Here is a 25,702-nt window from a genome sequence, read left to right as displayed (position 1 = left end):
GTTGCGTACGGGTTCGGAGAGTTTTAGGGAGAGGTCGGGTAGGTGGAGGAGATGAGAGCCGAAGAGTATGGCTTCCGTCTTGTCAACGTTCAGCTGAAGGAAATTTGCGCTCATCCAACCCCTGAGGTCTGACAGAACATCAGGGGACTGGGGGTCGCAAAGAGAGGTGGAAAAATAGAGTTGGGTATCATCCACATACATGTAGAAATGTATCCCATGTCTGTGGATGACATCCCGAAGAGAGAGCCTGTAGATCAGAAAGAGGAGGGGCCAAGGATGGATCCTTGGGGTACCTCACAGGTGACCGGGTGAGAACGGGAGGAGAAGCCGTTGGTGCAGATGTACTGCTGGCGGTTTGTGAGGTAGGAATCGAACCGGGCGAGTGCAGTCCCACTGAGGTGGATGACGGAGGAAAGGTGGTGGATGGCGTGATCGACTGTGACGAACGCGGCGGAGAGGTCCAGAAGGACAAGGAGGCAGAGGGAGCCCTGGTCACAGGTAGAGAGGATGTCGTTTGTGACTTTCACAAGCGCAGTCTCTGTACTGTGGGCGGAAACTGGACTGGAGAGGTTCGAAGAGGGAGTGGGAGGAGAGGTATGCACGGAGGAATGTAGGATGGGGGTCGTGGTAGGAGCTGATGATGAGGAGGGTGAGGGGCACGGAGAGGTTGTGGTGGGTGACAAGAGGCAGGAGGATGAGGCTGCCTGGTGGATATTATTTATTTTAGTTGATAAGAAGTCCATGACCTCCTCGCACTTGGCATTTACTGTGAAGATTGAGGAGGTCTGAGGGGGCGCACAGAGGAGGTAGTGGGTGGTGGAAAAAAGGACTTTAGGGTTGTTTTTTGCCTCCAAGATGATGTTGGAGTAGGAGGATGTTTTCGTATGTGTCAAAGAACGGCAGTAGCTGTGGAGATGCTCGAGCCCCAGTTGTTGCTGTCAGGCCAGTTTCTGCCATCTGTGCTCGAGCAGCCGGGTTCGGGTTTTTAGGGAGCGGAGATGACTGTTATACCAGGGGAATTGGGTGGGGTTGGAGATGGTCCTGGATTTCAGGGGGATGAGGGAGTTGAAGGTGGAGGAGAGGCGATCATGTAGCAGCTGGACGGCTGCTTCAGGATCTCTGCGGGTGGAAGGCCAGAGGATAGGATATCGGAGGATGTGAGGGCCTTTGTGAAGGTCTTTTCCATAGGCAGTAGAGATGACATAGATGAAACCACTTTCAAGAAAGTTTTAGTTATGGTCTGGAATTCACTGCCTGAAAGGGGTGGAAACAGATTCCATAACAACTTTCAAAAGGGATTTGAATATTTACTTAAAAAGAAGAATTTGCGGAGCTGTGGGGTAAGAGCAGGGGTGGACTAGTTGGGGTAAGAGCGGGGGAGTGAGTGGGATAGTTAATAGCTCTTCCAAAGAGCTGGCACAGGCAAGATGGGCTGAATGACCTCCTTCTGTGCTGTAATATTCTGTGATTCTATGAATTAAACCAGTGTCAACAAACAACAGCGGAGCAAGTCAGGACAAGAGGGAGAAATATGTTTGGCTCGCAGTGAGCCCCCGGGAGGTGGTGGTAGGGGTGGGAATCAATTAGTGTCTCTTTGGGTCACTTCTCCGAGTGTGTAAATGAGCGACACTCACCATCTGTCAACGGAGATTTTCTGACTCCACTTGGTTTCACTTCCCCAATTTCCTAGCTTCAAAGGTTAATACTTAGGGCAAACCTCCAGCTTGTCTTTCTCTCTGTCACACGCTCACTCGCAATCCAGATTAACTCCATGTGTGCTTCTCACTAGTTTATACTGCTGGGCTCCTGGGTGGTGGGGGAGGGTGACTCGGACTGAACTGGCTCAGAGGTGACTTTCCAGGCAACGGAAGGTCGGAATCGAGCCCACCCTTTGTGCCAGTCTCCAGTCCGGATCCTGAGCCAGGTGAGACCGCAGCACTAATAGATACACAGAAACAGGAGGAGGCCATTCAGCCCCTCGAGCCTGTTCTGACATTCTGTAAGATCATGGCAGACCTGTACCTCCAGTCCAGCTGCCCTCCTGCACCTCGTGATCCGCTGACCTGACAAACACAGTTTGCGCTTTGAAATTGAAGCGCTTTGAGACGTGATAAGGCGCCATATCAAATGCTGCGCTGTCATCTGTAGCGAGCAAATACCAAAGCCATTATGTTTTTATGTGTAAAGGGATTTTTCTGAGTTTAATTACTTCTTATCAGCGTAGTTCAGGCACTCACGCTCTCATCTCGGGGTCAGGAGGTTGTGGGCCCGAGCCCCACGTCAGGGGTCTCTGAGCTCACAGTCCAGGCTGACACTCTGGTACAGGGCTGGGGAGGAGAGAGAGAGAGAGAGCGAGAGAGAGAGAGAGAGAGAGAGAGAGAGAGGGCACCACATTGTCAGAGACACCGTCATTCAGATGAGATGTTAAACCTCACCCCCCGTCTGTGCCCTGATCAGGTGGAGATCCCGTGACTGTCGGGAACAGAGACGGGAGCTTCTCTCTCTCTCTCTCTCTCTTTCTCCCCAGCGCTCTCTCTCTCTCTCTGTCTCTCTCCCCCCAGCGCGCTCTCTCTCTCTCTCTCTCTCCGCCCAGCGCTCTCTCTCTCTCTCTCTCTCTCTCCCCCCAAATGAAACTAAGAAACTGAAATTGTGCAAAAGACTTTCAGACATTTGCCAAGATAATAAATCACTGCATCGCAATGGGGTTGAGGTACAGATCAGCCACAATCTTATAGAATAGTGGAGCAGGCTCGAGGGCTGAATGGCCTCCTCCTATTTCTATGTTCCTATCAAATGAGAAGATTATTATCGCTGAATGTTGGCAATAATAAAGCTTCACAGGACAACAATCTCATTGTATCCTTTCAAGGTTTAAGTTAAATCGTTAAAATTAGGGTTGCAATTATTGGCTGAACTTTGTACACTGAAATAACTATTAAAGAAGGACAATGTGTTGGATTTGGCCATAAAGCTGAACCAAATTCTCCCTCAATCAGGTCCTCGACAGCATCACCAAAACTCCCCTCCCTTCCCCATCCATAAACTCCAGATGATCCCAAACTCCACCTCCCCATGGTGTCTGTGCTGGGGCTCGCTCCCCACTGGAGCTCTCTACTCTAACCCCATTCCCTGCTCTCTCTCTCTCTCTCTCTCTCTCTCTCCCATGGTGTCTGTGCTGGGCTCGCTCCCCACTGGAGCTCTCTACTCTAACCCCATTCCCTGCCTCTCTCTCTCTCTCTCTCTCTCCCATGGTGTCTGTGCTGGGGCTCGCTCCCCACTGGAGCTCTCGACCCTAACCCCATTCCCTGCTCTCTCTCTCTCTCCATGGTGTCTGTGCTGGGGCTCGCTCCCCACAGGAACTCTCTACTCTAACCCCATTCCCTGCTCTCTCTCTCTCTCTCCCCATGGTGTCTGTGCTGGGGCTCGCTCCCACTGGAGCTCTCCACTCTAACCCCATTCCCTGCTCTCTCTCTCTCTCCCCATGGTGTCTGTGCTGGGGCTCGCTCCCCACTGGAGCTCTCCACTCTAACCCCATTCCCTGTCTCTCTCTCTCTCTCTCTCCCATGGTGTCTGTGCTGGGGCTCGCTCCCCACTGGAGCTCTCTACTCTAACCCCATTCCTGCTCTCTCTCTCTCTCTCCCATGGTGTCTGTGCTGGGGCTCGCTCCCCACTGGAGCTCTCTACTCTAACCCATTCCCTGCTCTCTCTCTCTCTCTTCTCTCTCCCATGGTGTCTGTGCTGGGCTCGCTCCCCACTGGAGCTCTCTACTCTAACCCCATTCCCTGCTCTCTCTCTCTCTCTCCCCATGGTGTCTGTGCTGGGGCTCGCTCCCCACTGGAGCTCTCTACTCTAACCCCATTCCCTGCTCTCTCTCTCTCTCTCTCCCCATGGTGTCTGTGCTGGGGCTCGCTCCCCCACTGGAGCTCTCTACTCTAACCCCATTCCCTGCTCTCTCTCTCTCTCTCCCCATGGTGTCTGTGCTGGGGCTCGCTCCCCTACATTGGAACACACAGCAAACTGATATCAGTTTCTAGCACAAATCCAGGATTACACAGTGATCAGTTCTGGGCTCCATACTTTAGGAAGGATGTCAAGGCATTGGAGAGGATGCGAAGGAGCTTGACCAGGATGGTCTTGATGGCGTGATAAGGCGCTGTGTCAAATACAAGGATTATTATTATTATTATTGTTATTAGCAGCTAGTTTCAGAGAAAAGTCTCGCTGGTTCCAATTCTTGTGAGAAATGAGCAGCCATCAATGTCCTCCCACGGCTTATGAAGTTATGAGCTCGTAATTGCAGCCAACATTATCTTGGCGCAAACCATTTATTGTAAACAAAACCAGAAATCTGAGATAATAACAGACATCGCTGGGAACACTCAGCAGGTCAGGGAGCATCTATGGAGAAATGAAAGTGAGTCAACGTTTCGGGTCCACGACCCTTTGCGTCAATAGATGCTGCCTGACCTGCTGAGTGTTTCCAGCGACTTCTGGTTTTGTTTGACACCAAATATTATCACTGTCTAGTTGATTATTATTGATATATTTATTGACAAGGGTTGTGACTTGCCAAGGAGGAAGCTGAAAGCGTCAGCCCGGCTCAGCGCGTGTCGGCCCGGCTCAGTGCGTGTCGGCCCGGCTCAGCGCGTGTCGGCCCGGCTCAGCGCGTGTCGGCCCGGCTCAGCGCGTGTCGGCCCGGCTCAGCGCGTGTCGGCCCGGCTCAGCGCGTGTCGGCCCGGCTCAGCGCGTGTCGGCCCGGCTCAGAGCGTGTCGGCCCGGCTCAGGGCGTGTCGGCCCGGCTCAGCGCGTGTCGGCCCGGCTCAGCGCGTGTCGGCCCGGCTCAGTGCGTGTCGGCCCGGCTCAGCGCGTGTCGGCCCGGCTCAGTGCGTGTCGGCCCGGCTCAGTGCGTGTCGGCCCGGCTCAGTGTCAGTCTGGCTCACAGACACAGTCTAAGCTGATGCTCCAATGCGGTGCTGGGGGGGGGCGGTGGCATTGTGGGAGGTGCCGTCCTCCTGATGAGCCGTTACCCCTCACTCCCCGTCTGCCTGTTCGGGGGATGTTAAAGATCCCGCGGCTGTTGGGAAAGAGAAGGGAGTTTCTCTCTCTCTCTCTCATAAGAACATAAGAACATAAGAATTAGGAGCAGGAGTCGGCCATTCAGCCCCTCAAGCCTGTGCCCCGCTATTCAATAAGATCATGGCTGATCTTCTCACCTAACTCTGATTACCTGCCCTATCCCCATATCCCCTAATCCCTCTATTTTTCAAGAATCTATCAGTCTCAGCCTTGAAAATGTTCAAGGACTGAGCATCTACAGCCTTCTGGGGTAGTGAATTCCATAAGTTCACTACCCTCTGAGTGAAGAAATGTTTCCTCAACTCTGTTCTAAAAGGCTGACCCTTAATTTTAAGACTGTGACCCCTGGTTATAGATTCTCCTACCGGGGAAACAGACCCTCAGTGTCTACTTTATCAGCCCTTTAAGAATCTTATATGTTTCAATAAGATCCCCTAATTCTTCTGTACTCTAGAGAATACAGCCCCAGTTTATTCAGCCTATCCTCATAGGTCAGTCCCCTCATCCCAGGAACTAACCGAGTGAATCTACGCTGCACCCCCTCAGGGCAAGTATGTCCTTTTTTAAATAAGGAGACCAAAACTGCACACAATACTCTCGGTGCGGTCTCACCAAAGCCCTATACAGTTGCAGCAAGACTTCCCTACTCTTATATTCTAAACCTTTCGAAATGAACGCTAACTGCCGTTCGCCTTCTTAGTTGCTGCTGCACCTGCAAACTAACTTTTTGGGACTGGTGTACAAGGACACCCAAATCCCTTTGAATACTAACACTATCTAACTTCTCCCCTTCCAGAAAATAATCTGTTCTTTTATTCTTGCTACCAAGGTGAATAATTTCACACTTGCTAACATTGAATTCCATCTGCCACCTACTTGCCCACTCCCCGAGCCTATCTATATCTTGTTGCAATCTTTTTGCATCATCCTGAGAGCTCACTCTGCTACCGAGTTTAGTATCATCCGCGAATTTAGACACATTACATTCAATGTCCTCGTCCAGATCATTGATGTAAATGGTAAATAGCTGAGGCCCAAGCACTGATCCTTGTGGCACTCCACTAGTTACATCCTGCCAATTCGAGAATGATCCGTTTATCACTACTCTCTGCTTTCTACCCGATAGCCACTCTTCTATCCATGTTAATATTTTCCCATTAATCCCGTGGGCCTTGATCTTGAGTAACAGCCTTTTGTGTGGCACCTTGTCAAATGCCTTCCTAAAATCCAAATATACCACATCTACTGGTTCCCCCTTATCCAACCTGCTGGATACATCCTCAAAAAATTCTAAAAGGTTAGTCAAGCATGACTTCCCTTTTGTAAAGCCATGTTGACTCTGCCTAATCTTTTTATGGTCTTCCAGGTATCCCATAACTACGTCTTTTATTAAGGACTCAAGAATTTTCCCTACAACTGACGTCAAACTAACTGGTCTATAGTTTTCCCTATTTTCTCTCCCACCCTTCTTAAATAGTGGAGTTACATTTGCCAATCAATGGGAACTTTTCCAGTATCCACAGACTTTTGGAAGATTATAGACATGCCATCCACTATCTCAGTAGCCACCTCCTTCAAAACTCTCGGGTGCAGGCCATCCGGTCCAGGGGATTTATCGGTTTTAAGACCCGACAATTTACCTAGAACCATCTCTTTACTAATGTTAATCTCCCTAAGTTGCTCGCTAACATTGTCTTCTTGGTCCTCTATTTTTGGTATGTTTCCAGTGTCTTCTACGGTGAAGACTGTAGAAAAATACTTGTTTAATGACTCTGCCATGTCTTTGTCCCCTATTATAATTCCTCCGGTCTCTGCCTGTAATGGACCCACATTCACCCTCGCTAGCCTTTTCCTCTTTATATATTTGTAAAAACTCTTGGAGTCTGTTTTTATGTTCTTTGCTAGTTTGCCCTCGTAATCTATTTTCTCCCTCTTGATCAATTTTTTGGTCCTCCTCTGTTGTTCCCTAAAGTTCTCCCAATCCTCGGGTTTACTACTCATCTTCGCTGTTTTATAGGCTTTTTCTTTTGATTTGATACTTTCCCTAACTGCTCTAGTTAGCCATGGCTGCACCACCTTTCCCGTGGCATTCTTATTCCTCAAAGGAATATGTGCTCGTTGGGAATTTTGCACTATCTCCTTGAATGTCTGCCATTGCTGGTCTACCGTCAAATCTTTAAGTTTAGTCTCCCAGTTTATTCTGGCTAAATCCTCTCTCATACCAGCAAAGTTGGCTCGATTTAAATTGAAGACTTTTGCTTCAGACTTAACTACTTCCCTCTCTAACTTAACGCTAAATTCCATCATATTATGATCGCTTTGCCCGAGAGGAGCCTTAAGTTCCAGTTTGCTGATCAGCCCTGTTTCATTACACAAAACAAGGTCTAATATGGCTTGTTCCCTGGTCGGCTCCTCAGCATATTGATCTAGAAAATTATCTCTAATACATTCTATAAACTCCTCTTCTATGTTACCTTTCCCAATTTGGTTGTCCCAGTCTATGTGCAGGTTAAAATCACCCACAATTAGTGTCTTTCCTTTGCTACATGCTCCACTAATCTCTTGATTTATACCTTGAGCGATACTTTGACCACTGTTTGGGGGTCTATAAACTACTCCCACTATAGTTTTCTGCCCCTTGAAGTTACGTATCTCTACCCATACTGACTCTACATCTTGCTTTTCAGATTTAAAATCTTTCCTCTCTACTGTTTTTATCCCATCCTTTATTAGCAGGGCCACTCCCCCTCCTCGTTTACCACATCGCCTATCTTTCCTATATACCACGTAGCCGGGAATATTCAGTTCCCATCCCTGATCACCCTGTAACCATGTCTCGGTGATGGCTACCAGATCATACCGGGTTGTCTCTATTTGTGCAACTAATTCATCTATCGTTACGAATGCTTCGTGCATTCAGATATAGCGCCTTTAATTCTGACTTCCGGCTATTAATCCTATTCACCAGCACTCTATCACTGTACATTCAGAGTTCAGAACTCTGCAGCTCGTGTACTGTCCCGCACCAGGCTTCGGGACCACATCACTCCCACCCTCGCTCGCCTCCACTGGCTCCCCATCCCCCAGAGGATTGATTTCAGGATCCTCATCCTCACCTACAAGGCCATTCACGGCCTTGCTCCCTCCTACCTCTCCAACCTACTATCCCCCTACCTACCTGCCCGTACCCTCCGTTCCTCCGGCTCCGGTCTGCTCCACGTCCCCCGCCCCAATCGCCCTACCATTGGTGGTCGGGCCTTCAGCTTCTCAGCCCCGAGGCTCTGGAACTCTATCCCCAGTGCCTTCGCCGCCTCCTCCCTTTCCTCCTTCAAGGCCGGTCTCAAAAACCTTTCTCTTTGACCGAGCCTTCAGCTCCCCTCTCGACTCTCTTCCCCCTTCTCGCTCCCTCCTTCCCTCCCTCACCCTGACCATTTCCCCCCTCCTCGCTCCCTCCCCTCCCCTCACCCTGACCATTTCCCCCCTGCTCGGGTCATGACCCAACTGTGCAGCGCCTTGGGACGTCCTCCTGACGTGAAAGGCGCTTTATAAATGGAATCTTGTTGTTGTTGTTGTACTTCCTTTCCCGGCTTGACACACTTTGCTCTTCTCCCTTGTTAATCTGCTCTCTTGCTTTTGTTGATCTCAAGTTTAACTGTGGTGGACTATACTTTACTATGTTTTTACCTCCCCCCCCCCCCCCCCGTGGTAGTTTAAAGCTCTTTCTACCTCCCTATTTATTCGCGTAGCCAGGACATTTGTCCCAGCCCTATTTAGGTGGAGCCCATTCCTTTGGAAAAGCTCCCATCTTCCCCAATATACTGGTGCCAGTGGCCCATGAATTGGAATTCCTGCTCTCCGCACCACTCTTTTAGCCCGGCATTCAGATCTATGATCTTCTTTTGCCTGTACCAATTAGCTCCTGGCTCAGGTAACAGTCCCGATATCATCACTTTGGAAGTTCTATTCCTTAGTTTAATTCCCAATTCCCGGAACTCGCTCCTTAACTCGTCCCTACTGGTCCTACCAATGTCATTGGTCCCTATATGTACCATTACGATTGGATCCTCTCCCTCATGCCTCAAATTTATCTCCAGCCCGGCGGTGACATCCTTCACCCTGGCCCCAGGAAGACAACAGAGTCTTCTTGTCTCCCTGCTACGGCTACAGAAAACTGTATCAGTCCTCCGACTGTCTCATCCCCAATAAGAATTACATTTTTAACCTCCTGCACAGGGGTGTTGGGGTCAGTTTGCCCGTCTTCCTCGCAGATTTCCTTGTCCACACGGTTGCCAATATTTCATACCTGTCAGACAAGGCTAAAGTCTGGGATTCTTCAGCCCCTCTCTTTCGGGAACGCTTGCCCGCCCGCCTGACTGACTGTCACCCAGTCATGTCCGTCGCTGCTACATTCTTCTGCCTTGGTACTCAGGGGAGTGTCCGGCTCCAGGATAAAGCTGTCCAGGGAGTTTTCTCCATCCCTAATGCTGCGCAGCGTCTCCACCTGAGACTCCAGCTCAGCTACTCTCAGCTGGAGCTCTCTGATTTCCAGACACTTGCGGCAGACGAAGTCGCCCGGACTTAAGGCGCCCTCCATTGACTCCCACATGTGACAGACCTCGCACTTTACCTGCCACACATCTTCACAAACTTTATATAGATACAAAGATATATAGCCTGCCCCCACTTCCCCCTCTGCACTAATTCCCACTCTCTCCTGGTGTCCTGGGCAACAATCCCCCCAATAACACGTCCCTCGCTCCGTGGCTGTGTGGGACGTCGCTGGGTGTAATTGGTTGCCGTGTTGACAGACCCTGTGAAGCGCTTTGAGGTTACTTGACACGATAAGGTGCAATATTATGTGCAATTGCTTTTCTGTTTGTTCAGACTGTAGCGAGCAAATACCAAAGCCATTATGTTTTCATGTGTAAAGGGATTTTCCTGAGTTTAATTACTTCTTATCAGCGTAGTTCAGGCACTCACGCTCTCATCTCGGGGTCAAGAGGTTGTGGGCTCGAGCCCCACGTCAGGGGTCTCTGAGCTCACAGTCCAGGCTGACACTCTGGTACAGGGCTGGGGGAGGGAGAGAGAGAGAGAGAGAGAGAGAGAGAGAGACACAGAGAGAGAAAGAGAGAGACACAGAGAGAGAGAGAGAGAGAGACACACACACACACAGAGAGAGAGCACCACATTGTCAGAGACGCTGTCATTCAGATGAGATGTTAAACCTCACCCCGTCTGTGCCCTGATCAGGTGGAGATCTCGTGACACTGTCGGGAACAGAGACGGGAGCTTCTCTCTCTCTCTCCCCCCAGCGCTCTCTCTCTCTCTCTCTCTCTCCCCCAGCGCTCTCTCTCTCTCTCTCTCTCCCCAGCGCTCTCTCTCTCTCTCTCTCCCCAGCGCTCTCTCTCTCTCTCTCTCTCCCCCAGCGCTCTCTCTCTCTCTCTCTCCCCCACCGCTCTCTCTCTCTCTCTCTCTCCCCCAGCGCTCTCTCTCTCTCTCTCTCCGCCCAGCGCTCTCTCTCTCTCCTCTCTCTCCCCAGCGCTCTCTCTCTTCTCTCTCCCCCAGCGCTCTCTCTCTCTCTCCCCAGCGCTCTCTCTCTCTCTCCCCCCCGCGCTCTCTCTCCCCCTCTCCTCTCTCTCTCTCTCCCCCCAGCGCTCTCTCTCTCTCTCTCTCTCTCTCCGCCCAGCGCTCTCTCTCTCTCTCTCCCCCCGCTCTCTCTCTCTCCCCAGCGCTCTCTCTCTCTCTGTCTCTCTCCCCCCAGCGCTCTCTCTCTCTCTCTCTCCGCCCAGCGCTCTCTCTCTCTCCCCCCCAAATGAAACTAAGAAACTGAAATTGTGCAAAAGACTTTCAGACATTTGCCAAGATAATAAATCACTGCATCGCAATGGGGTTGAGGTACAGATCAGCCACGATCTTATAGAATAGTGGAGCAGGCTCGAGGGGCTGAATGGCCTCCTCCTATTTCTATGTTCCTATCAAATGAGAAGATTATTATCGCTGAATGTTGGCAATAATAAAGCTTCACAGGACAACAATCTCATTGTATCCTTTCAAGGTTTAAGTTAAATCGTTAAAATTAGGGTTGCAATTATTGGCTGAACTTTGTACACTGAAATAACTATTAAAGAAGGACAATGTGTTGGATTTGGCCATAAAGCTGAACCAAATTCTCCCTCAATCAGGTCCTCGACAGCATCACCAAAACTCCCCTCCCTTCCCCATCCATAAACTCCAGATGATCCCAAACTCCACCTCCCCATGGTGTCTGTGCTGGGGCTCGCTCCCCACTGGAGCTCTCTACTCTAACCCCATTCCCTGCTCTCTCTCTCTCTCTCTCCCCATGGTGTCTGTGCTGGGGCTCGCTCCCCACTGGAGCTCTCTACTCTAACCCCATTCCCTGCTCTCTCTCTCTCTCCCCATGGTGTCTGTGCTGGAGCGCTCCCCACAGGAACTCTCCACTCTAACCCATTCCCTGCTCCCTCTCTCTCCCCATGGTGTCTGTGCTGGGGCTCGCTCCCCACTGGAGCTCTCTATTCTAACCCCATTCCCTGCTCTCTCTCTCTCTCTCTCTCTCCCCATGGTGTCTGTGCTGGGGCTCGCTCCCCACTGGAGCTCTCTACTCTAACCCCATTCCCTGCTCTCTCTCTCTCTCTCCATCGTGTCAGCTGGGGGTCGCTCCCCACAGGAACTCTCTACTCTAACCCCATTCCCTGCTCTCTCTCTCTCTCTCCCCATGGTGTCTGTGCTGGGGCTCGCTCCCCACTGGAGCTCTCTACTCTAACCCCATTCCCTGCTCTCTCTCTCTCTCCCCATGGTGTCTGTGCTGGGGCTCGCTCCCCCACAGGAACTCTCCACTCTAACCCCATTCCCTGCTCCCTCTCTCTCTCTCTCTCTCCCCATGGTGTCTGTGCTGGGGCTCGCTCCCCACTGGAGCTCTCTACTCTAACCCCATTCCCTGCTCTCTCTCTCTCTCTCTCTCCCCATGGTGTCTGTGCTGGGGCTCGCTCCCCCACTGGAGCTCTCTACTCTAATCCCATTCCCTGCTCTCTCTCTCTCTCTCTCTCCCCATGGTGTCTGTGCTGGGGCTCGCTCCCCACTGGAGCTCTCTACTCTAACCCCATTCCCTGCTCTCTCTCTCTCTCTCTCCCCATGGTGTCTGTGCTGGGGCTCGCTCCCCTGCATTGGAACACACAGCAAACTGATATCAGTTTCTAGCACAAATCCAGGATTACACAGTGATCAGTTCTGGGCTCCACACTTTAGGAAGGATGTCAAGGCATTGGAGAGGATGCGAAGGGGATTGACCAGAATGGTACCAGGAATGAGGGCCTTCAGTTATCAGGAGAGGCCGGAGAGGCCAGGATTGTCCTCCTCGGGCAGAGAAGGTTAAGAGAAGATTTAATAAAAGTTTTCAAAATGATGAGGGGATATGATAGGGTGAACAGGAGAAACTATTCCCACTGGCGGGTGGGTCGGTAACCCGAGGACACCCGTTTAAATTAGTTGTTAGAAGAAACAGAGGGGAGGAGAGGAGAAATGTTTTTACAGCGAGTCGTTGGCCTCCTTCTGTGCTGTATGATTCTATGGTTCTATGATACACTGGTCATCAACTTGGAAGATCTTACACAAGTGTTAATTAACCACTTATTTTGATGGAATAAATGTGCTTATTTGGGATTTGGAAAAAATGTGCTTTTCTGAAGAACTTTTCCAAATATATATTTAATGGGATTGTGCGTTGGCTAAAAATAGAAACTGCTTTAATAGTTTCCAGGAGCCTCCTAACTCCCTCACCCCTCTGTGCTGGTGAAGGGGAAGGCAATGCCAGGCTCTACTGCTTTGCTGTGTAAACCAAGCCTGGGCAGTCGTAGGCAAACATCCGCTCATTTGATACAGCGCCTTATCGAGACGTCTCAAAACGCTTCACTGTAACACAGCAGCCAATCGCACACAGCAACTTCCCACAAACAGTCGTGGATTCAGTGACCAAATTATTTTGAAGCAATTATTACCCCCGGAAAGTGATCCGCAAATCGACTAACAACCGGGTTCCTACTGACGGCTGGAGGGGGTGAGGGAAGGAGGGAGGGCGGGAGGGAGGGAGGGAGGGAGGGAAGGAGGGCGGGAGTGAGTGAGGGAGGGATGATGTCCGAGAGAGTGGAGGGCAGATAGGCTGAAAGCTCGGTTGGATTGAAATAAATGTGAGATACAGGAGAAGGTTGTAGGTTAGAAGATCAGCCCTGATCTTATCGAATGGCGGGGCAGCTCGAGGGGCCGAATGGCCGACTCCTGCTCCTATTTCTTATGTTCTTAAGTGACACAAAGGTCAAATGGCTTTTGGTCTGAGAACTTCTTTGATTCCACGTTTAGAAGTTATCATCTGTTTGTTCCCTATAGTATGTGGTTTGTTCACTTTAACCATTTTACTGCTGCGTAAAAATTAATCCTGAACTTGGGCTCAGGTTTCCCACACCCCCCACTCATGCCTCCCCCCCTCACTTTAACGTGGAGTCCTGTAGCTCAGTGGTTAGAGCACTCGCTTTGCAAGTGAGAGACCTGAGTTCAATTCCAGGCAGAGGGCGAAACCTTGGGCAAGTTTCCTTACTCCACACAGAGCCTAATAATAATACGTCCAAAACCCAAAACAATAATAAATTGGTCATTTTCAATCCACGACTATTTGTGGAACATTACTGGGTGCAATTGGCTGCCGCGTTCGCCCACAAATATACAGTTAATTCACTTTACAGTGTGTTCTGTGAAGCGCTTTGGGACGTCCTCCCGACGTGAAAAGCACTATATCAAATGCAAGGATTATTATTATTATTATTATTAACATTAAATAAATAAAAACCTTACTAACCCTGCAAGCCAATGCCCTAAAAGGTGAGGTGTAATGCTGGTAACTCCAGCAGTTACCCAAACACACAATGGTGTCCCCAAGCCTTGCCTCTTGAAAACCTGCACCTAATACTTTCCAGAATTATTATTATTGCTGGAGTGTAATCAGCTAAACATGTCTTACCATTGGGAGCACTGTGTGGCGAGCTTTCCTGCTGCTTGTCCAGCTGGGACCACACTACCCATCATTATTATTATTATTATTATTATTATTATAAGAATACCTCCAGGGAGGGCTAGAGAGAGTGAGCGCATTCCGTTCCAACTATCTCCCTCTGGGATTTGCATGTATGGGTTGGGATGTGGGGAATTCTCAGCTTGGCTTGGAGACTATTACGTAACGATGATGGGTTTCTGTGTGTGTCAGACGCCCAACTGAGCAAAAACAAATGCATGTCATATACCCTCACTGTGATCACTGTAAAGAGAATTTGGGAGGAACTACTTGATGCAGAGGGTACTGAGTCAGAGACAACCACTACTTACACAGCTCCCTTCACACGGGGAAGCTTCTCAGAGTGCTTGATAGTAGCGGAGCCTGACACCGGGTCAGCGGAGAGACCAGAGCCAGCCGAGCGGAGGGACAGAGACAGAGAGAGAGAGACTGTGCAGAGAGAAACAAGGATGGAGAGACACCAAGAGACCCGGGGCTAGACTGGGGACACAGGCCACAGAGCCCAGACCTGCCTGTCCAGGGCCTGAAACACTGCCTCTCGATGAGACAACGATTTACATGGACTTCCACCAACATAGTGAACTATATTTGCTGCTCACGATGTGGTCTCCTGTACAGGGGAACCAAACACAGATTGGCTTTGCCGAACATCTCCGTTCCATCTTCGAGTTCAACCCTGAGGTTCCGATCACTTTAATTCTCCTTCCCACTCCCACTGTGACCTCTCTGTCCATGGCCTCCTACGCTGTTCGAACGAAGCTCAACGCAAACTCGAGGAGCAGGACCTCATCTTCCTCCTACAGCTCTCGGGCCTCAGCACGGATTTTAACCACTTCAATCCTTAAACACAGCTCTCATCTTCTCTCAGCCTTGCCTCCCCGCTCCCCTTCTTCTACAACCATTCACACATCCTCTGGGGCTTAGACACATACTTTCTTTCTATAATCTCCCACTATTGGATTCTTTAGTCTTGAACCATCAACACCTTCTGATCTCGTCAACTTCTGTCCTCCACCTAAATGTTTCCTTTGCCTTTCTTTTCCTGCCCCCTTATCTGCTTGTCCTTATAATATATTCCCTTCCAACAACCCCCGGTTCTAACGAAATATCATTGAATTGAAGCGTTAATTGATTTTCCTCTCTCCACAGATGCTGCCTGACTTGCTGTGTGTTCCCAGCCACTTCTGTTTTTATACCAGATTTCCAGCATCTGCAGTATTTTGCCTTTTGGACCTCGTGTCTTCCTGTTTTGTTTTCAGAAAGCAGGGAACCTCAGCCGGCTAGGTTAGTGCTGACCTTGTAGTCAGCAGCTCACAGGTTTGAGCCCCCCCCCCTCCCCTGCACGAATGTTGGAGAAGTAAAACCCCAGGACAGTGCTCTGAGACGCTACCCTGCACGGAGGGCAATATATAAATGCAAATTGTTGTTGTTGTTGTAATAATCCTTGCCGTTCTGACAAAATGTCATTGACTGAAACGTTAACTCATTGTCCCCTCTCCATAGATGCTGCCTGACCTGCTGTGTGTTCCCAGTGACTTCTGTGTTTATTTATAATAATCCTCGCATTTAATGTAGCGCCTCATCACGTCATTGAGACGTCTCAAAGCATTTCAGACAATATTCTTTAGAGTGTAGTGACTGTGTGTCTTGTGGGTGAAACACGGTAGCCAATTACACCCAGCGATGTCCCCACACAAAGCGAGGGACGTGTTATTGGGGGATTGTTGTCCAGGACACCAGGAGAGAGAGAAACTCCTTTCTCTTTCCCAACAGCCGCGGGATCTTTAACATCCCCCCGAACAGACAGACGGGGAGTGAGGGTTAACGGCTCATCAGGAGGACGGCACCGCCCACAATGCCACCGCCCCCCCAGCAGCACATTGTGGGGGGGGGGGCAAACCTTCTTGTGGAGGCAGAGGCTGACGTACTAAATGAGGACTTTGCATCTGTCTTCACAAAAGAAGAGAATGGAGCCAATGCCACAGTATTGGGGGAGAGGGGAGAGAAATTGGATAAGATAAGAATAAACTGAGAGGAGGGACTAAAAAGGTTGACGGTGCACAAGATAGATAAGTCACCCGGTCTGGACGGGCTGCATCCTAAGTTACTGAGAGGAGTGAGGGTGGAAATAACGGAGGCCACAACCATTCAATCCTCCTTGGACACCGGGAAGTGCCAGAGGACTGGAGATCATCAAATGTTACTCCCCTGTACAAAAAGGGGCAGAAGGATAAACCCAGGAACTACGGCCAGTCAGACTAACGTCAGTATTGGGGAAACTTCGAGAGACTATAATCCGGAACAAAATAAATTTTCACTTAGAAAAATATGGTTTAATAAAGGACAGTCAACATGGGTTTGTTAAAGGCAAATCGTGTCTAACAAACCTGATAGAGTTTCTTGATGAAGTAACGGAGAGGGTGGGTGAAGATTGTGCAGTTGATGTAGTTTATATGGATTTTCAAAAGGTATTTGATTAAAGTGCCACATAAGAGACTTGGCAGCAAAACACAAGCCCACGGTATTAACGGGACAGTGGCAGCGGATACAGAACTGGGAGACAGAAAGCAGAGAGTGTGGGGAACGGTTGTTTTTCTGACTGGAGGGAAGTGTCCAGTGGTGACCCCCAGGGGTCAGTATTGGGGCCACTGCTGTGTTTGATCTATATAAGTAACCGGAACTTGGATAGTGAGGAAGATAGTAACCGACTGCAAGAGGACATAGACAGACTGGTAACATGGGCCGACACGTGGCAGATGAGGTTTAATGTGGAGAGATGCAAAGTGATCCATTTTGTGAGGAAGAGTGAGGAGAGGCGACATAAGCTGATGGGACAATCTTAAAGGGGTGAAGGGACAGAGAGACCTGGGGGTCATATAAGGAAATCTCTGAAGGTGACCGGACAGGTGATAAAGCTGTTAAAAAGCATCCGGGACACGAGGGTTTATAAATAGGGCATAGAATACACACGTCAGGAAGTTATGATGAACCTTTATATAAAACACTGGTGAGGCCTCAGCGAGAGACTGGGGTCAGTTCTGGGCCCCACACTTTAGGAAGGATGTCAAGGCATTGGAGAGGGTGCGAAGGGGATTGACCAGAATGGTACCAGGAATGAGGGCCTTCAGTTATCAGGAGAGGCCGGAGAGGCCAGGATTGTCCTCCTCGGGCAGAGAAGGTTAAGATAAGACTTAATAAAAGTTTTCAAAATGATGAGGGGATATGATAGGGTGAACAGGAGAAACTATTCCCACTGGCGGGTGGGTCGGTAACCCGAGGACACCGGTTTAAATTAGTTGTTAAAAGAAACAGAGGGGAGGAGAGGAGAAATGTTTTCACACAGTGAGTTGTTGGGATCTGGAATGCGTTGCCTGAAAGGCTGGAGGAAGGAGATTAGATAACAACTTTGGAGAGAGAAGCAGAGAGAAGAGGAAAAGTTTGCAGAGCTATGGGGAGAGCGCGGGGGAGTGGGGTTGATCAGGGCTATGGGGAGAGAGTGGGGGAGTGGGGTTGATCAGGGCTATGGGGAGAGAGTGGGGGAGTGGGGTTGATCAGGGCTATGGGGAGAGAGTGGGGAAGTGGGGTTGATCAGGGCTATGGGGAGAGAGCGGGGGAGGGGTTGATCAGGGCTGTGGGGAGAGAGTGCGGGAGTGAGGTTGATCAGGGCTATGGGGAGAGAGTGGGGAAGTGGGGTTGATCAAGGCTATGGGGAGAGAGCGCGGGAGTGGGGTTGATCAGGGCTATGGGGAGAGAGCGGGGGAGTGGGGTTGATCAGGGCTATGGGGAGAGAGTGGGGAAGTGGGGTTGATCAGGGCTATGGGGAGAGAGTGGGGAAGTGGGGTTGATCAGGGCTGTGGGGAGAGAGGGGGAGTGGGGTTGATCAGGGCTATGGGGAGAGAGGGGGAGTGGGGTTGATCAGGGCTATGGGGAGAGGGGGAGTGGGGTTGATCAGGGCTATGGGGAGAGAGTGGGGAAGTGGGGTTGATCAGGGCTGTGGGGAGTGGGGAAGTGGGGTTGATCAGGGCTATGGGGAGAGAGTGGGGAAGTGGGGTTGATCAGGGCTATGGGGAGAGAGTGGGGAAGTGGGGTTGATCAGGGCTATGGGGAGAGAGTGGGGAAGTGGGGTTGATCAGGGCTGTGGGGAGAGCGCGGGGGAGTGGGGTTGATCAGGGCTGTGGGGAGAGAGCGGGGGAGTGGGGTTGATCAGGGCTGTGGGGAGAGAGCGGGGGAGTGGGGTTGATCAGGGCTGTGGGGAGAGGGGGGAGTGGGGTTGATCAGGGCTATGGGGAGAGTGGGGGAGTGGGGTTGATCAGGGCTATGGGGGGAGTGGGGGAGTGGGGTTGATCAGGGCTATGGGGAGAGAGTGGGGGAGTGGGGTTGATCAGGGCTATGGGGGAGTGGGGAGTGGGGTTGATCAGGGCTGTGGGGAGAGTGGGGGAGTGGGGTTGATCAGGGCTGTGGGGAGAGTGGGGGAGTGGGGTTGATCAGGGCTGTGGGGGAGTGGGGGAGTGGGGTTGATCAGGGCTATGGGGAGAGTGGGGGAGTGGGGTTGATCAGGGCTATGGGGAGAGTGGGGGAGTGGGGTTGATCAGGGCTGTGGGGAGAGTGGGGGAGTGGGGTTGATCAGGGCTATGGGGAGAGTGGGGGAGTGGGGTTGATCAGGGCTATGGGGGGAGTGGGGGAGTGGGGTTGATCAGAGCTGTGGGGAGAGTGGGGGAGTGGGGTTGATCAGAGCTGTGGGGAGAGTGGGGGAGTGGGGTTGATCAGGGCTATGGGGAGAGAGTGGGGGAGTGGGGTTGATCAGGGCTATGGGGAGAGTGGGGGAGTGGGGTTGATCAGGGCTATGGGGAGAGTGGGGGAGTGGGGTTGATCAGGGCTATGGGGAGAGCGCGGGGGAGTGGGGTTGATCAGGGCTATGGGGAGAGCGCGGGGGAGTGGGGTTGATCAGGGCTGTGGGGAGAGTGGGGGAGTGGGGGAGTGGGGTTGTTGAATTGGAAGCTTTTTTCAAAGAGCAGCACAGACTCGACGGGACAAATTGTTGTTGTTTAAGTTGACTTTTCAATTGACCCATATTTAATATTTATCTGCACATCTCCATCATATCTGTAAAGAACATTCCTCTGACTCCCTTTTCCTCCTTCTGGTGATAAATATTTAACAAAAACTATTTGACTCCACTTCCACTCCCTCCAACTGTTCCTTCGGTGGAGAGATTAGGGAATGGGGTTAGAGTAGAGAGCTCCAGTGGGGAGCGAGCCCCAACACAGACACCATGGGGAGAGAGAGAGAGAGAGAGAGCAGGGAATGGGGTTAGAGTAGAGAGCTCCAGTGGGGGAGTGAGCACCGGCGTGAACCCACAACCTCCTGACCTTATACAAGGTGACAGTGATTATAATGCCATATCTCTCTCCCCTTCACGAGCGGAATTTACATACAAAATACACAGTCACTGCACTTTACAGCAAAACCTTCAGTAACGAATGGGGAGTCAGACTAGTCAAGTGCGTTGACCAAAAGTGCAGACAAAGTTGAGAGTTATTCATGGACGAGAGAGACATAATGGAGTCCTGTAGCTCAGTGGTTAGAGCACTCGCTTTGCAAGTGAGAGACCTGAGTTCAATTCCAGGCAGAGGGCGAAACCTTGGGCAAGTTTCCTTACTCCACACAGAGCCTAATAATAATACCTCCAAAACAAAAACAATAATAAATTGGTCATTTTCAATCTACGACTGTTTGTGGGACATTGCTGTGCGCAATTGGCTGCCGCGTTCGCCCACAAATATACAGTCAATTCACTTTGCAGTGTGTTCTGTGAAGCGCTTTGGGACGTCCTCCCGACGGGAAAAGCGCTATATCAAATGCAAGGATTATTATTATTATTATTATTATTATAATAATTATAATAATCTTTGCATTTGATATAGCACCATATCACGTCTTCGAGACGTCTCAAAGCGCTTCACGGATTAAACTGCAAAGTGCAGTGACTGTGTATTTTGCGGGGCCAAAGGTGGCAGCCAATTGCGCACAAACAGTCGTGGATTGAGTGACCAAATTATGATATATTTTTTTGAGGGATTGAAAGCAATGAAAGTGATCCACTGATCGATTGACAACCAGGTTGGATCTCCCGAACAGATTTACCTCCTACTGATAAACAGAGACATGTGGAGTAACAAAACTTGACTAAGGTTTGGCCCTGACCTGCCCGGGAATCAAACCCAGGTCACTCGCTTGCGAGGCGACGGCTCTAACCACTGAGCTACAGGACAGACACGTGTCTAGGGCAATGCCACACTGCGCCATCCCTCGCTGAACCTCGCTCCCTGTCTGTGCCCTGTTCAGGTGGATGTTAAAGCTCTCCCGGGGCGCCGGCAGAAACACAGAAGGGAGTTTCTCTCTCTCTCCCCCGGTGTCCTGGCCGACAATCCCCCGGATAAAGTCTCTCGCTCACTCGCTCGCTCGCCTCACGGCTGTTTGCAGTGACTTTGCTTTGCTCAAATCTGCTGTCGCGTTTGCACAGAGAAATACACAGTCACTACACCAGACTGCAACACCAAACAAAGCAGGCTGAGTGTGAAAGGCAAGTCAGGGTTGATCACTGTACATTACACATTTTACAGTGAATCCTGTCACACACTTGGTGGCTTCACATGGATGAGATGCAAATGCAAAGATTATTATAACAAACATCATTCGTAAACTATCCCCACAGACTGCACACCCACTGACACAAACACATTCCTTCGTCCAATTGACAAAGTTGTGTTAAAACTTCCTGAAGCACATTATACCGCAGTTTATCAAAGAGAGAAAGAGACAGAGAGATTTACCTGATAACTCGCTCTCAGGAAAACACAACTCACTCTCAGCTGAGGGGGAAGATCCCGCAGCCCAGAGCGCAGCTAATGACACGTCCCAGGTGGGTTGGGAGGAAAAACGTGAAATAAAATGTTGATGTGTGTGTCCGTGTTTATGTGGGTGTGTATGTATGTGTGTGTGTGCACTTGTGTTTATACGAGTGTATTTGTATGTATGTGTCTGTGTGTATACTTGTGTTTATACGTGTGTGCTTGTGTGCATTAGTTTGTGTGTGTATGTTAGTGTGTGTGTATGTGTTAGTATGTATGTTTGTGTGTGTGTATGTTAGAGTGTGTATATGTATACTAGTATGTTTATATTTATGTTAGTGTGTGTGTATGTTAGTGGGTGTGTATGTGTTAGTATGTATGTTTGTGTGTGTGTGTATGTATGTATGTTAGCATGTGTTTGTGTGTTAGTGTGTGTGTGTATATGTTAGCGAGGGTGTATATGTTAGTGTGTGTATGACAGTGTGTGTAGTGTGTGTATGACAGTGTGTGTATGTTAGTGTGTGTGTATGACAGTGTATGTTAGTGTGTGTGTACGACAGTGTATGTGAGTGTGTGTGTATGTTAGTGTGTGTATGACAGTGTATGTTAGTGTGTGTATGTTAGTGTGTGTGTATATGTCAGTGTATGTTAGTGTGTGTGTATGTTAGTGTGTGTGTGTGTATGACAATGTATGTTAGTATGTGTATGTTAGTGTGTGTATGTTAGTGTGCATGTATGTCAGTGTATGTTAGTGTGAGTGTATGTCAGTTTATGTTAGTGTGTGTGTATGTTAGTGTGTGTATACGACAGTGTATGTTAGTATGTGTGTTAGTGTACGTTAGTGTGTGTATGTTAGTGTGTGTGTATGTCAGTGTATGTTAGTGTGTACTCTAACGGGTTACAGTATAAAGCTGGTTCTCAGCTGCACTCAGTCTAACACTAATAACAACTCACCACATACACCGTGTGTCCAACTCCTCACAATCAGCCCAGAGGGAACGTGCTGCTGGGACCTGGGGGTTGGGCTGAAGGTTGGGCTCAGAGCTGGGGGTTGGGCTGGGGTTTAGGGCTGGGGCTGGGGTTTGGGTCGGGTGGTTGGGGCGGGAGGCTGGGGGTTGGGGTGGGTGGTTGGGGCGGGGGGCTGGGGGTTGGGGTGGGTGGTTGGGGCGGGGGCTGAGGGTTGGGGTGGGTGGTTGGGGCGGGGGCTGAGGTTGGGGTGGGTGGTTGGGGCGGGGGGCTGGGGTTGGGGTGGGTGGTTGGGGCGGGGGCTGAGGGTTGGGGTAGGTGGTTGGGTTGGGGGCTGGGGGTTGGGCGGGTGGTTGGGGCGGGTGGTTGGGGGTTGGGGTGGGTGGTTGGGGCGGGGGCTGGGGTTGGGGTGGGTGGTTGGGCGGGGGGCTGGGGTTGGGGCGGGTGGTTGGGGCGGGGGCTGGGGGTTGGGCGGGTGTTGGGGCGGGTGTTTGGGCTGGGTTGCCAGCGAGAGAGAGAGAGAGAGAGAGTGAGAAACTCCCCTATCTTTCCCAACAGCCACGGGATCTGTTCAGGTGTGGGATCCACCCGAACAGGCAGACGGGACCTTGGTTTAACATCTCGTTCCAAGGGAGAGGGGGGTGGGGGGTGTGGGGGAGCAAGAGAGGGGGAGAGAGGGAGAGAGGGACGAGAGAGAGGGGGAAGAGGGATGGGGGGGGGGGGGTGGTGGGGGGAAGCCTCCAAGCATCAAACAAGATCCCTTTTGTCACGTCCCACATTGCAGCCGTGGACGGATTGGGGCTGAGATGATCCTCAGTGTGATGCTGCTCTCGGGTGGACACCCACAGGCACTGCAGCACGAAGAACGGGTCGGCGACCAGCGAGACGGAGGGCGCAGAACGAGGATCAACGCTCACATTCGAAGCAGCGCCTTATCACGTCTCAAAGCGCGTCGCGGAAGAGTGTGTAAAGCGGGAACACCAACACTGGTCGCTGGGAACGCTCAGCAGGTCAGGCAGCGTCTATGGAGAAAGGAAAGTGAGTCAACATTTCGGTCCACGACCCAAAAGGGTCGTGGACCGAAATGTTGACTCACTTTCCTTTCTCCATAGACGCTGCCTGACCTGCTGAGCGCTCCCAGCGACGTCTTATTATCTCAGATTTCTGGGATTTCTTTACAATAGATAGTTGTTCCTGTTGAGTCATTCATCCCGTTGGGAAATGGGAGTCGCCGACCGGGAAATTGTTGCGGGTTTCAACACCGCTCAACTCCTGATAAGTTTGTGAGCCAAAGCCCTAACGGGTAGGAGTTTAACAGCTGGACGGGGCGCGGGAGAGCTCGCCAGGCAGCACTCTCAATGGGCTTCAGCCGGAAACTCCAGCAGTTACCCCCACATTGGCCCCCACCACCACCCCCACCCGTCCCACCCCGCTGGGTGTCAGCCTGGGACGTCCTCCTGACGTGAAAGGCGCTTTATAAATGGAATCTTGTTGTTGTTGTTGTAGTGTGCGTCAGCCCAGAGAGGGAGAGGGAGAGGTTAGGGAGGGAGGAAGGGAACGAGGGGCTGAGGGAGGGGATGACAGAGGGAGGGGGTGAGGGAGGGAGGGAGGGGGTGAGTGAGGGAAGGAGGGAGGGAGGGGGAGAGCGAAGGAGAGAGGGAGATGGACGGAGAGATGGAGGCGGAGGGAGGGAGGGAGGGAGGGAGGGAGGGAGGGTGAGAGCGAGGGAGAGAGGAGATGGACGGAGAGATGGAGGCAGAGGGAGGGAGGGAGGGAGGGAGGAGGGAGGGAGGGTGAGAGCGAGGGAGAGAGGGAGATGGACGGAGAGATGGAGGCAGAGGGAGGGAGGGAGGGAGGGAGGGGGAGGGAGGGATGATGTTCCAGATAATATTATAATAGTTTGTGAAGATGGTGAGGTCCCTCGGAGATGGCGACAGACACGTTGGGGTGAGTGGTTCCCTCTGGGATTGTAGCCCTCCGATGGCTGAACTGAGGCCACTGACGATGATAATAAAAATTATTTTACTTATTAGCGTCATAATCTGTGGGTTTTCAGGCGCCTGTGAGAGTGATTCACCGAAAAGTGTAGTGACTGTTTGTGGGTGACTGTGGCAACCATTTTGCTCACAGGATTCCGTGCACACACCGACATGCACACCTGGCTGTGAGCTGTGAGTGCACACCTGGCTGTGAGCTGTGAGTGCACACCTGGCTGTGAGCTGTGAGCTGTGAGTGCACACCTGGCTGTGAGCTGTGAGTGCACACCTGGCTGTGAGCTGTGAGTGAGTGCACACCTGGATGTGAGTGTACAACTCGCTGTGAGCGCACACTTGGCTGTGAGTGCACACCTGGCTGTGAGCTGTGAGCTGTGAGTGCACACCTGGCTGTGAGTTGTGAGTGAGTGCACACCTGGATGTGAGCTGTGAGCGCACACTTGGCAGTGAGTGCACACCTGGCTGTGAGCTGTGAGCGAGTGCACACCTGGCTGTGAGCTGTGAGTGAGTGCACACCTGGCTATGAGCTGTGAGTGCACAACTGGTTGTGAGCTGTGAGTGCACACCTGGCTGTGAGCTGTGAGTGCACACCTGACTGTGAGCTGTGAGCGAGTGCACACCTGGTTGTCAGCTGTGAGTGCACACCTCGCTGTGAGCTGTGAACGAGTGCACACCTGTCTGTGAGCTGCGAGTGTGCGCACACCTGGCTGTGAGATGTGTGTGCACACCTGGCTGTGAGCTGTGAGTGAGTGCACACCTGGCTGTGAGCTGTGAGCGAGTGCACACCTGGCTGTGAGCTGTGAGTGCACACCTGGCTGTGAACTGTGAGTGAGTACACACCTGTCTGTGAGCTGTGATTGCACACCTGGCTGTGAGATACGAGTGCACAACTGGCTGTGAGCTGTGAGTGAGTGCACACCTGGCCGTGAGTTGTGAGTGCATACCTGGCAGTGAGGAGTGAGCGAGTGCACACCTGGCTGTGAGCTGTGAGCTGTGATTGCACACCTGGCTGTGAGCTGCGAGTGAATGCACACCTGGCTGTGAGCTGTGAGTGAGTGCACACCTGGCTGTGAGCTGCGAGCGAGTGCACACCTGGCTGTGAGCTATGTGTGCACACCTGGCTGTGAGCTGTGAGTGAGTGCACACCTGGTTGTGAGCTGTGAGCGACCGCACACCTGGTTGTGAGCTGTGAGTGCATACCTGGCAATGAGGAGTGAGCGAGTGCACACCTGGCTGTGAGCTGTGAGTGAGTACACACCTGGCTGTGAGCTGTGAACGAGTGCACACCTGTCTGTGAGCTGCGAGTGTGCGCACACCTCGCTGTGAGGTGTGAGTGCACACCTGGCTGTTAGATGTGTGTGCACACCTGGCTGTGAGCTGTGAGTGAATGCACACCTGGCTGTGAGCTGTGAGTGAATGCACACCTGGCTGTGAGCTGTGAGCGAGTGCACACCTGGCTGTGAGTGTGCGCACACCTGGCTGTGAGCTGTGAGTGAATGCACACCTGGCTGTGAGCTGTGAGTGAATGCACACCTGGCTGTGAGCTGTGAGTGAATGCACACCTGGCTGTGAGCTGTGAGTGAATGCACACCTGGCTGTGAGCTGTGAGCGAGTGCACACCTGGCTGTGAGTGTGCGCACACCTGGCTGTGAGGTGTGAGTGCACACCTGGCTGTGAGCTGTTGAGTGCACACCTGGCAGTGAGGAGTGAGCGAGTGCACACCTGGCTGTGAGCTGCGA

The 25,702-nt window shown here is 51.4% G+C and overlaps 1 protein-coding gene across 1 annotated transcript in view; it reads right to left on the bottom strand.

Moving 5' to 3' along the window:
• LOC103171988 (solute carrier organic anion transporter family member 2B1) overlaps nt 1-21,146 on the bottom strand; it is a 51,607-nt gene extending 30,461 nt beyond the window's left edge. Inside the window, exon 1 of the mRNA XM_042346266.1 lies at nt 20,986-21,146. The gene's annotated coding sequence lies outside the window, so the exon portion shown is untranslated. The remainder of the gene's footprint in view (nt 1-20,985) is intronic.
• Nucleotides 21,147-25,702: the final 4,556 nt, after the last annotated feature.

The sequence above is a fragment of the Callorhinchus milii genome, unplaced genomic scaffold, assembly GCF_018977255.1.
Source record: "Callorhinchus milii isolate IMCB2004 unplaced genomic scaffold, IMCB_Cmil_1.0 Scaffold514, whole genome shotgun sequence".
Lineage (NCBI taxonomy): Eukaryota > Metazoa > Chordata > Chondrichthyes > Chimaeriformes > Callorhinchidae > Callorhinchus > Callorhinchus milii.
The sequence above is the reverse complement of the archived record's forward strand: the minus strand, read 5'-3'. Positions and strand labels throughout refer to the sequence as shown.